We start from the raw sequence: 13,131 nt of genomic DNA on the forward strand, positions 1-13,131 counted from the left end.
CAGTATAAACAATGTTAATTCTGACCATAGAGACAGACTATGTGACCCTCAGTGCTGTTCTAAATGATGCTCAGTATTGTTCTAAGTGTTTGTAGAGTCATAAAAATAATCTTCAGCTAAATGGCATATTTGGGTTAAGTTTTTATGAGTGGCAAGAAGTATAATGAAGTTCAACTTTAGGGGTACTGCAAGAAAGAAATGCACCTACTGTAGAAATAGAAAGAATTGCAGCAGGAAGGGCCAATGCATAGGAAAGGTATAATTAATCAAATAGAAAACCTTAGAGTGATATAGAAAATTATGCAGTTTTTCATATATTCACCAAGCAGCAAATTTAAATAGTGAAGGAAAAAAAACAATAATATCCTCTAAACATACCGTACAATGTATTTTAAGTTTCATGAAGTGAAATGTAATGATACCATTATTAGGGTCACTTTTTGCCTGAACTATAAATACTGTATGTTATAATTTTAGTCTTTATACATCTATTCATTTCTTGCATTAGGCTTCCAATGATAGGCACCTGAGTCCATTCTCCTCCACTCAGTTCTGCCAGAAGGGTTACTCTTGCAAGCTATCCATTCACTTTCTTGCACTATGTTATACTTCATTTGGAAATCGTATTTTTTAAAAAAAGCTTTAGCAAAAGAGCTCAGTGTACTTGACAGAATGAGCTTTGTGTGAAACCTGTGAATACCATGTGCTTGTGAATACTAGACAGTTCTCAACGAATGCTCATTCTGTTCTCATTATTTCATTGAATTTCCCCTGTAATCTGTAGAAAAAGGCAAGGCAGGTTTTATTATCTGTTTCATAGATGAGAAAGCTTGGCACTGGGAGGCTAAGTGACTTGCCCAAGGTTAGATTTGTATTGAGTGTTGAAGCTTGACATGAACCTACATTTTTATTTTTCAGCACTTCTCCCACTAATACGTACTAAGGTCATCAATCTTAATAGTGGATGACTGGAAAACACAACACAAAATAGCAACCTCTAAAGCCGCCCAGAGGCCCTATTCCCATTTTTTACACTCCTATAGAGCATGGATCAGCAAACCAAAATCCACTGATAAAGAAAAAAGAGGTTTATTACTTTAAAAAAATAAAAAGTGTATTGAAGCAGAGCCAACGTGTTTCTTTACATATTGTCTATGTTGATTTTCAACATACATGACAGAATTATGCAGTTGGGACAAAACCGCATAGTCTTATATTTGTATTCATTTACTGGCTCTTTTAAACTAAAACTTTTTTGGTATTCCCGCTACAGAATATGCAAAGGCAAAAAAAATATATATATATAACTTTCCTGATTCTTGCAAATAATTCTCTAAGGAGCTCCAGAAGTCTCTGGATGACATTTATAGGCAATGATTTTAAAAGAAGTCTCCAAGATGGCTTGAATCCCCACCTCTTACTCATTTGCTTCATGTTCTTCTTGCTAACTGTGTTGTGGACAACACCTAGAGCTGCAGAATTACTTTATGTACATGACGAAACAAATCTAAGTACAAATGATATTGGACAAAAAAGCACACAACATCCTATCTCTCTCTCTCTCTCTCTCTCTCTCTCTCTCTCTCTCTCTATATATATATATATATATATATATATATATATATATATATATATATATACATACAAACACCACACACACACACACACACACACACACACACACACACACACACCTTCACCAGTGCAGACCATGGGAAATCTCTGAAGTGTTTCAACATCTTTGACATAAAATATCATCCTGTGGATGTGACAAAGATCTTTCCCTCCTAAACTCTCAACAGTTGTGATTGCCCCAGAAGAACTATGCAATATTGTGCACCTATAATGTCTGTAAAGGACGTAAGTGCATTAGGATGCCCCATTGCTCCCTGAGAATTTATACATAATGGCTCCAAGGAAGAAGGTGTCTCAAAGCCATGGCTATGAATGAAGTTATATAGATAGCTAAGGTTTGTGGGAGAGAGGACTTTACAAGGTCTTGCCATTCTCTGATGATACATGACAACTAATATCTGGAAGATACAGAAATTTTCTTTATTTTAGGATTACTGAGACACTCATAAATTACATAGGTAATGATACAAGAATTCATTGGTTTACCAAGCTAGATAAGTAGAAAAGTGCCTTTTTTTTTTTTTTTTGGCCTTGGAGCCTAATCTAGAATACATAGATATTTGTTCATATCCCCTGGCAACATCAGAGAACAGATTTTAAGTATGTTATTGGTAGGGTTGTTGCTTTCTATTAAAGAAATCAATTCAAATGGGTGAACTAACAATTACTAAGACATATTTGCTAGTTAATGCCAAGAACATTTAATACAAAATACATTGTAGTTTATCATCTTGCCATTCTAGCTACATCTACACTCTTGACAAGTTTACATAGCCTCATGGATGTAGGTTGCATTTATGTGATAATTAATCTTGAATATATCACAAGGCAAATCACACAAACAACTTGCTATTCAATGATGTTGCAAGGAAGTTTCACAGCAACCAGCACCTGACATGCAGAAAGTCTTGATTTGAACCTGTTCAAACTTTTCATATGCTAATTAATAGTGACTTAATGTTTCCAGTTAAGTGAGACAACAATGTGGGAGATGTCTCACGTCCTTCTTACCATTGTACTATATGAAACATAGTTCTATTTGCTTCAGAAGAAATGCAAAATCTCAACAACTCCTCCATCAAAATCCATCATCCAAAGCTCTGAGACTTTGGTCTGGATTATTGCCCTCTTTTCTCTCTTTCTACCAATTTCTCAGTTAGTCTGTTATCCATGCTCAAGCAAGAATGTATGTATAAAAAAACAAAGAAATCATTACAATGTATAAAATACCCAGGGCCTTGTACTCCTTCAGAACTAAAAGCCACAGGCTTGATCTTTACTATTGATATACAAAGCTTCTCACCATATGTCCTTCTACCTGCTCCCAACTTACCTGGCTACCTCTCTGAGCTTATCCTTTTATACCCTTTTTGATTCAGGGCTCTTTGGACACATTGCCTTGCTGGCTCATCCTCAAGAACTTGTCATACATTTTTTCTCATCAGAACCTATGTCTAGCTCTCCTTGTTTGCATTGTTCTTCATTCAAATAAATAATCACATGGTACCCATCCCTATACCTTTTGTTTTGGTTCATCTAATGTTTTGAGTGAGGTCCTTCTTGACTATTCCTTAATAAAATTGAAGGCTATTAATCATTCCCCTCCACACCAATACTCAACTATAGTGTCTATTTCCATTTCTTGCTGCATTTATATTTTCATGTTTTTAAGGTGAATTATATATTTCACATATGAAACATCCAACCTCTAAGTATTTGTTTTATTTTTTAACATTATAAATTATTACATAATTTAAATATTTGTATTATATGTCTGCTATATATCTCCCCTAATTGGAATTAAGACAAATGAAAGCAGAGGTTTTTGGTTGATGAATTCATATATAGCCTTTAGATTTATGACTAAGTGCCTGGTAAAGAATTTAATATGCATTTCTCACTTAATCATCACATTAATGAAGTAAATAGGCAATGTTTCTTATGATAAAATAATAGGCTTAAGATTATTAAACTTAAATTATTTGCTGTTACTCAAACAAAAATAATCAGAACTATTGCCACGGTGGTCATTAGGAATTAAAAATTCACAGAAGTCTCTCTTCATTATGACACTCTAACAGACAAGGTAATCACTAGAATAATTTTGAAAAAGATATGATAACATAATTTAAATGAAATCTCTTATTAATTTAAAAATTAATAGAAAAAGAAAGAGTAACTTTATTATGAGTTATTTCAGGTAGATATTTTAGTTTGGAAAAACAGGGTGTTCTTTAAAAAAGGACTATATCACCATTTCTAGAGCACATAACATCTTTGAAATATGTGTTCATTGGAGAAAAATAAGAAAGAATGAAATAAAGGAAGGAAGGAAGGAAAGAAGGAAGGAAGGAAGAAAAGAAGGAAGGAAGGAATAAAGACCTGGTAATTAGCTCAGTGCTTAAAGGTGTTTGTTGTCAAACCTGACAACCTGAGTTTGAACCCCAGTATCCATGTGATAGGAGAGAATCAATTCCTACAAGTTGTCTTCTGACTTCTAATGTAAGCCATATCATGTATGTAGCTGGAACCACACACAGGAGGGAGAGAGAGAGAGAGAGAGAGAGACAGAGACAGAGACAGAGACAGAGACAGAGACAGAGACAGACAGACACAGAGACACAGAGACACAGAGACAGACAGGAAAGAAAATTGAAAACACTTGTTCAAGTCCTGAGCATTCAAAAGGAGTTTCAATATGAAGATGTGTGCCTACTCTTACTGCATCTTTTATGCTGTGTTCAGTTGATATCACTGGGAATTCTGCTTTTTCCTGAAGTGAAACAGAAGAGCAGTGTATCTGGAATAGAGAGGAGGTGTGGATGGGGGACTGGAGGGAAGGGAGACTGTGGTCAGGATATATTGTAGGAGAGTGGAGTGTGTTTTAAAGAATAAGTTTTGATTAAATACATTTTATTTCCCCAGGGTATCCTAGCTATGTTACAGCAAAAGGTGTATAAATAAGGTGGAAACTGAGAGTTGTTAAAACAGAGAATGAGGCATTTTAACACATAATTTTCTAAGGAATCCAAAATGAGTAAAGAGGTGATAGTCAATAGAAGATGCACAGATGAAACCTAGGATGCTTCAAGTGGGATGCTAATGAACTGTGAAAGGTTCTGAGCAGTCTTCACAGAAAGGAGGTGGATGAGCTGTGGTTGTGAAAACCCATAGGCTACTTAGTCCTCATAACTGAGAAGAACTGAAAAGAACAGTAGGTCAGCAGAAGATGTAGCAAACTGTTTATCTTGCTCAAATTTTCTTCCTTTTCTCTACCCTTTCTGTTATTACATCTTTCAGAAGGTTAGAACTCCTCCTAATAAAGTAGCCAGTGTTGTGTCTTTAACTACAGTTTTACAATTTTTATCTCTGGAATAAATGAGATAAATAACTGAAAAACTGATAATAAAACTCTTTTTTTTAATGGCCAGGAAAACTTTAAAATCTTTTTGTATCTTTTCCATCTGTAAATTAAGAAAATTTCAAAAGAAAAGCTAATATGAAACATTAAACACTGACAATAACCATGAAGATGCACAGTAAAGGGGTCTGTTACTATTTAAAGAAGACTTAATTTCCTTGTCCTTATATTTAAAATATAAACGTAATGCCATGTTTTTCAAAAAAAAGTGCAGTGAGGGTTCTGAAGCAGCCTAGTCGTTCCATGTTAGATCTTTAACAGAGTGAGGCACTTCAAGGCTTATATGCTGGGTTGGATTCTATTACCTATATTAAAACTAAATAATGATTCCCTTTCCCAATATAAAATTTTTAATAATACCATTAAATACTTATAGAACTGAAGTCTCCATTATAAAAGTAGGATCAGCTATGCCTATATCAGAAATTGCTTTTATTTGCTTTAATTAAAGGAGGAATATTTTCAATATCTAGAGAATTGAAGTCTGAGGAATTTACCTCTTGTCATTCTTTGCGGGTTGTTGTGTTGTATTTGCATCTTGAGAAAACCATTTCATTGTATATGATCTTTTATTGATGTGTTGACATACATTTCAATTTAATGTTTTCCCATGGACCAGTTTAAGGAATTTGGTCTGAGTGTTTTATATATTTAAGTTTCATGGTAATGATCCTTATTATGAATTTAATTTTAGTCCAATGACGGCTCTTTGTTTCTTTTGGTTGAAATCATTTTGGGATCCCCAAGTGTGTAGATTTTTGTCATCAAACATGTCTCTAAAATATTTTTGCTTATGTTGATTGTTGACTATCTAAATTTGGCTTAGCTAGAAACACATTTTTCCACACCTATCAACTACGTTTCCCTGTTTTAATGAACACACACCAAAAGTATCTATACAATGTGGAAAGAAAGCAGTAGCCACTGTCTGTGCTGATTGCTATGGTTTCAGTTTGTAACAATAAAGGAACAGATTCTAATCAATTCATAAGCTTTACTACTCTTAATCAAAGTTGTCAAAGTTGCCTTTGACATTGTTACCATAGGTTCACCTCAAATGCAGAAGGAATAACACTCCACAAGTTTCTCCATCATCAATTCCTTTTTATTTAAAACTTTATTTATTTTATTGATTTATTATTATCTTTTTGGTGTGAACATGCTCCTCCTATAGCATATGTGTGGGGTAAGAGGAATAGCTAGTGGGGGTCAATTTTCTTTTTCAACCATGTGAAGCCTAAAATCAAACTTATGTTCAAATACCCCTACATCTATACACACACATACACATGCAAAGAGAAATCTTCATGTCTTAAAATAACTAACAGAAAAATATGCTCATTAATAGGAATGCTGAGAATCTTCTTGATTGCTCTTTATCAAACATATCATTATCATTAGATACCCACTTAAATTATAAATAAAATGGATTTCACATCAGATTTAAGGATTGTTTCCTTCACAAGATTGGTTTGATCCATAAAATGTTGGTATTTGTAAATTACCTCCATTTGTGATTTCATTTGGAATAGACTATTGATGTACCTTGGCCTTTCTCCTAAAACCAATGTTTGAGCTTTTCCCTGTGTGGTTTTAATAATTAAAGAGGAAGAAATTGCTGTTCTTAATGTGTGGTCGTAAGTAGACTTGATAAACTAAATATTACATTTAAGTTACATCATTTCCATCAAGAGGGATAATAAGACAAGGAGGAATGCTCAAAAGCCACTTAGATACAACAATTTCTACCATACCATACATTTTAATTTTCATAGAAATATGGACAGTATAAAAATTGAATAAACTCTGATTAAAACACTCTTAATAGAAAGTAAAGGAATAAAATATTGAAGGATGTAAAACTAACTGAAAATAAATATTTGGAAATGGTTGTATTTTCATGACTTTATTAAAATACTATTTGGCCAGTATCAGTTTTTGAAGTTAAATAAAAACAAGTTCTAGCCAGTTGTTTTGCCTACATACCTTTCCCTGCATGCAAATTAGCAAAATATAGAGGAACAACTGACATTGCATATTACACACAGTATTTTATATTGAGGAATATAGTCTTTGTAACATATTTCTAAGGAGGATAGAAACCCAAATACTCTGCTTCTCACTTAGCACAAAAGTGATACCTCTTCTATTTAAGCATTTAGTTGGATATTCTTAAAAGATGCTCAGCCGTAAAGCTAAACTACAACATAGACTTTGAAAGACCTATCCTATTATCATGGCAGTCTAGTCTGAATGGAACTAGCTGTATAGTTACTTCATTGCACTGTGATCTTAGACTGGAAGGGTATGCTGGAAACTAGAATTCCTAGTGTCCTAGGAATATCTCAGGGATTATATAAGACAACTATATTTGGCTTGAGTTTCAGTGTATGCTGTGACAAAAATCATCCTCTGAGCCCTGACTTTGAAATGCAAACATGAGTAAGCAACATTTATCTGTCTGTTTTTGAGTTTTGAGTCAATGCTTATTAAAGTTCAAATTTACAAGGCATTTGAGAGACTGTTCTCTACTGAGAGACAGTATCAGAGGTGAGTATCTATCTATGTACAGAGCTAAACAGCTTTGCCTCTGTAGAGCCCATTTAAGTTCTCACATTTGGCAATCCACCAGCTTTAGTTATTGTTTTTATTTTATCTTTTTATAATGACGGCATGAGAAGGATTCTTTTAAAATGCAAATAAAATATGCAAATTGGGTGTGTCACTGACTTCATTACCATTCATTAACACTTCAGCAGGGATGATTTTGTCACCTTAATTTGCTTCATTGGATTGGGCTCTAAGGGAAGCGGATTAAGTACAGTTATGTTTTGAAAATAAAAAGACTAGACAGCGTGATAACAGAGATCCTAACAAATTTAAATACAAATATCTCACTTATATAAAAGTATATATCTGTGTGTCTGTTGAAACACATTATAGCAAACATCTCTTGAGAACTTGGGAATAATATAAAAAGAGCAATTATAACTTATGAATTATCCTAAAGAGGCTTACTCTGAGCAAGTTGGAAACTGGAAATTGTCATCATCTTCTAGGAAGTGGCCTAGAATATTCTTAGTAAAGGAAACATTTAGATCTTTATCTCTTAAAAAATAGCAAGAATACAAACAGCAGAGGACTAAAATGATATTTTTAAATTCTATGTAATTACTGAAAAAAATGTGGCATCTGAGAAATATTGGATTTCAATACAATATCCTTTATAGATAGTGTTCATACCACAATATTTCTGTACACATGTGTATCCCCTCATGTCCTCTTCCCCATCTCATTTCTTCCGAGTCCCAGATCTATATGCCGTGTTTTCATGTATACCTCCAGCTGTGTGAACTTTGGATATTTCAAACTTAGATTTCCAAAAGCATAATGCAGTATTTTCCATATTCGGTTCTAAACAGACATCATTGTTTTAGCTATAAATTAATAAATTGTTCAGCAACCACTAGAAGAGACAAGCTACAATCTTGTGTTCTCATTTGTCTCTCCTTTCATTTCTTGTCCTTATCCTGTAGTTTACATTTGAATCCATTTTGCTTCTTTGTTGTAAAATTTCCCAAAGTTCTAGTCTGCTAATGTCACACCACCATTATTTCTGCAGGGAGGACTCCTGCCATCCTTGAGCCACACTCCCATTTACTCAAGGTCTTTTGTCAGTCACATACAGGGTTAAACTGAGGAAATACAACACTTAGTGTGAGTGATTCTGTACGTAAATGTGTACTTTTGTGTGAATGTTTTTCACGTGGCTACATGTGTGTGCCTGTGTGTGTGTGGAGGCCCGAGGTCAACACTGGGTGTAGATCCTCAGACGCAGCTTGACAGAAGATCTATCATTGAATTGGAGCTCACCATGGATGCAAGGTTTGCTATCCAGTGAGCTCCAGGGATCTACAGGTCTCTGCCTCCCGAGTGCTATGCGTAAACGTATGCCTCTATGGCCTGGTGTTTTCACATGGGCTCCGAGGACCAAACACAATTTATAATTCTTTCTCAGTAAGTACTTTATTGACTAAAACCTCCCCAAGCCAAAATATTTCTTTAGTAAGAGTCATAAGAACAAAACACAGTTTACGTCATCATCTGTATTTCTTGTTTCCATGAAATATTGCTTAAACAATGTTTGCATGGTGAGCATGCAAACTCAAAAACTTTTGTAAAATGTGAACTGAAATTTTTACTGTAGCCACAACACCTACCCTTTTCCCTCAATCAGGTCAGTGTCTAGCTTACCTGATACCTTGACTTCCTCTACTGAAAACTAACAGCAACTTGGTGTTTTCTGTAGAATTGCAAATCCCTGAGGTAGGCAACTTTTAGAACGGTCCTATTGATCCCAGCATCCTCAGAGTCATTTTTACACCTTCATCCTCCTATTGAAGGGTCTGCTAGGAACAGTGGGATGCCACTTTTAAGATAGAATAAACTGAGTTTCACTTTGTTGATATTCTTTCCCCTCAAGTTCCCCTTCCCCTCTGGAAAAAGAAGCTGCTGTGCTGTGGGATGTCCTCCACAGACACCCATTTGTGAAGGGATTAGATGAGGGATGTGAGGGATGTCTCAAGCCCCAAACCAATCAGGTACCCTCCAGCCACCAATGAGATACCAGGCAAGGCTGCAGTCTGGACTTCTGTGAGGCTGTGAATCCAGGGAATTTGAGTCAGATCTTTGTCCAACAGCTTTGAAATGATTAAATTTTTATAAAAGACCCTTAGATGAGAGAGCTAGATAGCTGGACCCAGATTTCTGAGTTAAAAAAGCTATCAATAAAATAGGGTAAACTTTGAGATTATGGACTTAAACAATTGGTTATGTAACAAAAATAATAGATTACTTAAACTAAATACTGTTTAATCAGGAGAGATAGTGAAATGGGGAGAGTAGAGAAGAAGGAAAAAATAGGTGCCAAACAAAGAGAAGAAAGAAGAAAAGGAAGGGGAAAAAAATCAAAGCATTACAAAGTAAAAGAACCATAAAAGGTTTAAACTTGAGAGATGCTAGAATAGCTTGAGGAAAGAAAATAAGAATGCAATGAAAAAATCTGATTCATGTGAAATGAAAGAAATGTGCTGTCTGCAAACAAAAGTTGTAATGTGTGAAATCCTAGGAAATGAAATTTTCTTTGCTCTTTGAACACTTGGACTGAGCTGTGGGTGCAGAAGTAATTTTGTAGTTGACTTTCAAAATTAAATTTTTTGGGAAAAATAGAGGAAAAGAATTATGTACCTGTTGAGAAAACTTGAGAAAATATGTTTAATAAGGAGGACAGAGGGTTGCAGATAGAGAAGGAATGAGAGTATGAAAATATCCCCAGGAAACATGAAGGAAGTAGAAGTGAATGGTTTTTTATACATCAATTCTTGATTAGTCTAAGATGTGAGCAAACGACAAAAAGGACTAGTTTCATGCTTAGAGATAGTTAGTACTACTAAAGCACACTCTTAGTGTTTAGAAAATTAATAACCATAAATAATTTAATAAACAATCTAGATTCAAATACAGGTCATTGGAAAGAGTGATTCACAAGTTGAAAGACATCCAGAAGAGATTATTGAAATTTTGCCTACCAGTGCAGAAAAAAAGCCACCTAGTTGTTATCTATATTTTTCTTGGTAGAAATCATTTGAATGTGATTGCAGTCCTATATATTAATATTAACCTAGTTAGGTGAATCATGAGCATGGATTTATGATAAATATATTTTACTGATTATCTACTAGCAAACAAATGAGAAATCACTTCAAGTATTTTCAACCAAACACCCAAGGGTTTTAATGCAGATTTGATTAAATAGATAATGACAAAGATACTCAACATCAATATTAACTAGGAGGGAAGAAACAAATGAAAGATTAACCCAAGCAAGGGCTGGCATCAACAGACAGAAACTATTGTCCTATGAACAGGTATGAAAAAAAAAGAAAAAGAAAAAAAGAAACCACACAGGAAACCCAGAAAGATGCTGCATACTGCTCATTATACAGAAAGAAGGGTCACGTAAAAGAGACAGCTGGTTTCTCTATCACTTTCTATCTCCTGTTTATGCCTTCTCTCTCCCAAACCCACTTAGAGAAAGAGGGCAGAACAGTCCAGGAAAATAAGTTTTAAATCCCTGTCTCACTCAGAGTGGGAGGACAACATACAGTTATTCGCAAGGCCCTCAGAATGTCAATGTCATTAAAATTATTTGGGGCACACATTTAAGTATATATATATATATGACGATAAATTAAGAGTGATTCATAATTAGAAAGAAACCATTTAATTTTTTCTCTAGAATACTCATTTTGAGAATTAAGTGTTTTTCTTAAAATTACTCTCTGTGTAAAAGGCAGCATGAAACTACTTTAGTGAGAAATAGCCTATGAAACAGTGGCATTGTTGTGTAACAGTTACCTTGGATATTAAAACATTCCATCCTTCATGAAGCTATTTAAGCATAAAGGTAAACAAATCAAACTATCTTCAGGAAGTCCCTGAAACTGGACAGACTCACTAGCCTCCTTCTTGCGAGCACAGACAAAGAAAGCCAAGATTCCTCCCTCAGAAGAAAAAGCTACAAAAAAGATTTTCAGACAAGCAAAACTTCAAAGAAGATGCTCTGAGCAGACCAACTGCCTGGAAGATTAAAAAAAAAAAAAAAAAAAACTCGCTGAGTTGCCTGGAAGAGGATTAGACCTCTTGAGTCACTTGGAAAGAACATTCTTTAACTTGTGCTGCCTACAAACTAGATACAGTGTGCTCTGGGTTGAGGTTGCCAGCTCTGTGGTTGTCACTCATGCTGGGGTGTGCTTTTTTGATGCAGCTATCTTTGAATCATTGTTGCTCCTGTAAGTAAGCCCTCACCCACAATCTCACTAATAAAACTCAGTGGTTTGCTAAGTTTGGCTTTGATGATATCTGTACATTGGATTGTTGTGTGGTGAGTGAATACATGTTGCATTTCTACAGGAAAAGTTTTATCACTCAACAGATGTACATCTCATTTTTTTCTCCTCTTTACCATTTACAGAGAGAGGCTTGGAATTAATGATCGGTGTACTATAAACCTCAGCATGAATGAGATTTCATATGTGAAATTCTTTATGACAAAAAAAAAGGAAATCATTGGTACAGATACTATTTTTTGAAAATCCAGGAGGTTTCCTAGATAGGCCATTATTTTATTTATTCTTGGGGAATTTTCTTTTTTACCCTTTGTAGTAATGACTTCCTACTTTTGACCTGCCACTACAGGTTTGAATTCAGCATTTTTCAAAAGTGATGGTTCTCAGAAATTCTATCAAAAGTATTAAAGATCTTTGACCACTGAGTACTGTGTGTCAAAAGGTTACTGTGGCATCTTTGTACCAGGTGAGTGTCCATTTGAAAGGCCACCCAGTTCTACTCTCACATGTATTGTTCACTGAACCGACTAAAAAAAAATACTCGCAACAAGAGAAAAAAATTAAAGGTGTTCCAGAGAATAACCTGACAGATGTGATATCATCATAAGGAATGATTTAGGACTATACTACTGAGAGGCATAAAGAGGAGTCATAGATCTATAGCATCCCCTGGGACACCAAATAGAACAATGGATATTTGTTCCTAAAAGAATTATGAGAAGAATAACTCAATGAAACATTTCATATCTATAGATATGCCCAAGTTACAGTCTGTTTGTCCAACACAGACAAATTGAAGACAAGAATAGTTTCAATGAGATCTTACTATTTGACTAGAAAAGCGTACTGTCAATGCAGAGTTTTAAAAATTATGTGTATGCATGTGTGTGTGTGTGTGTGTGTGTGTGTGTGTATGTGCATGTGAATGTCACATGAGTCTGCGTGCCTACAGAGACCAGAAGAAAGCATTGCCTACTCTGAATTAGAAATCACAAGAGCATATGGATGCTGGAAACTGAATATAGGTCCCCTGTAAGTACAAGAAGCACTCCTATCTGGTGAGATAGCTCTCCAAATCTTTGTCCATGAATTTTTATTTTAAAGTATATTATGGATTTTCATATTATAAAAATTAAATTGGATATAGAAAATATCATGGAGCATATT

Source organism: Peromyscus eremicus, chromosome 16_21 (assembly GCF_949786415.1).
Source record: "Peromyscus eremicus chromosome 16_21, PerEre_H2_v1, whole genome shotgun sequence".
NCBI lineage: Eukaryota > Metazoa > Chordata > Mammalia > Rodentia > Cricetidae > Peromyscus > Peromyscus eremicus.